This window comes from Rissa tridactyla, chromosome 1 (assembly GCF_028500815.1).
Source record: "Rissa tridactyla isolate bRisTri1 chromosome 1, bRisTri1.patW.cur.20221130, whole genome shotgun sequence".
Taxonomy (NCBI): Eukaryota; Metazoa; Chordata; class Aves; order Charadriiformes; family Laridae; genus Rissa; species Rissa tridactyla.
The window spans coordinates 141688586-141690752 of NC_071466.1; positions in this window are offsets into that span (position 1 = coordinate 141688586).

Below are 2167 nucleotides of genomic sequence, written 5' to 3' on the forward strand. Positions count from 1 at the left end.
AAATGGAAATAAAAAAGACTTACCAATTACACTTGGCACAGTGGTGTAGTCAGCGATGATCTCTAAGCACAACAAACATGAGTCATGAGAAAAACTGATGGGAAACACCTGGGAGTAGGGTTTTACTGACCCCATAATTAAATTATTAAATTGATCTCAAGCCCTGTACGAATCAAGTACTATTCTCATTGGATTGTCTCTGAAGTATTCCCAGGCAAAGAATTCATGAACTGAGGCTGAAGGTTATATGTAAGAGAAAATTTTCCTAAGATTCACAGGACTCATCCAAGTCCAGAGGCTCGGATGGACTAGCTTGTAGGGTTTGAGCAGTTGAGAAGGTTTAATCGAGGATGTGGAAGGTTTGGTAGCTAGGAAAGTGGGTTGGCAGGATGAAGTGATAGAAGCAATTCCTTTTCTTCTAGGCGCATCACTTAACACATCCCAGTTCTTCATTTCACCTCTTACTGTCTTATTGTCTGTTGCAGAAGGGTCTAACTGCTTTTGCTTGGTTTTTCCGTTACCTGAGAGGAAAAAACCACTTGCATCATCCAAAATCCTAGCGTATAAGTGCCACCAAACCATAAAGTTAGTAAAAGTATGGGTCAGCATGGAGTGACTGTAGCTGCTAGAGGGTGCATGAAATGGGTTTTAGTGAAAAGCAAAGATAGGAAGTGCAGGGGGCGCAGAGGATGCTTCTTGGCTGGAGTGTTCAGGGGCCACTGAAGATGTTTTATCACACAGAAGATGACTTGGGAGCGAACTAGCCAATTATTTCCTGGTGGCTGTAGTTGCAGGAAGACTTCTGGCAACCACACAAAACAAGCGATATAACAATGACAGCAGGTACTAGCAGGTAACTGATAGAAAGAAATCAGAGTCAAAAGTGTGGAAGTGATTCTGTAGCAGTTTCGTTGTATATCAGTATTCATTGTGTATCAGTGGAAGTGATTCTGTAGCACTTTCATTGGTGATAGAAAGGACACGGTCATCCAAAGAAACCAAACGTAACTAACAAGCAAAATGATATCTCAGGCAATATGATACCATTGAACCAACTCTGGGCAGTTCTGACACTCAGGACATCAGGCTGGGCAATTTACAGTGTATAGCGTGCAGTAGGACGCCCACCACTATTGGTGGCCTTCTTAAATGTCAGTGAATCAGGCCCAGGAGGGAGGAACTCCGCACTGACAGAACTGGTAGAGAAAAGACAGTTTGAGTATGATTTTACTGAATGTGACATAATTTTGGCAAGTCGCTTTCAGGCTCTCTGATGTATTTTCTATTTATTCTCAGCCCAGTTGTTGTTCTTAACACTAAGGTGCAGCCAGGACAGACTTTCAGTACCCAAACCTGAATTTACTGTGGTGACCTGTTGTTGCTGAGCTCTAGTTAAAGGTCGTATTGGTTGTGCTACAGAAGTCCACCTCTTCCAGATAATAACAGCATCATTCACATTGACTGTAATTTTAAGAATATTTGAGCACATCGTAATTATCTAAGGAGCTGGCAGATAATAGCACCGTGCTGTGATGACATAGTACACGCATGTCATTGGATCTTGTTACAAAGAAAGCTCGTTCTGCTCCTTTCATGATTTTAAAGCACTGTTGCATTATAGGCAGGAGAACAGTGGGTTTGGAGATAAAGCATGAATATGGGTGGATGTTTTGCCTGGTGGTTCATAGGCATGTGTCAGAAGCCGAGTACTGGGATGAGTCAGTACAGAAGTGTCATCACATAAAAATAGCTCTAGGACATAGCAGGGTGTGGTAGCTACCAAACAGATCATTGCACGGCACTCACATGGAAGAAAATTCTTCTGCCATTCCTACTCTCCCCTTCCCCCTCCCCTGTTCCCAGCCATTTCATTTTCCCTCTAGCTCCTACCTGCCTGTGTCACTGAGAGCTTACCTGCTTCAGCTCAGGTACAAGGATCTGGGTCATGGCTGCAGCAAAGGGTCAGACAGCCCAAAGCGGCTAGTGGGGTTCCTATGGGTACCTCAAGTATGGAGCAACAAACGCCCAGGCTCACAGCCCAGCTCTGAGTGTTGCGAGTGGCCATCTGAATTTGACCACCCTGTGGTGGCCAGAGAGACAGAGCGGTGGTCAGGTGGCTGGCTGCAATGTACTGCCTGGCTGAAGCCAGACAGAGGCTAGAACCAGC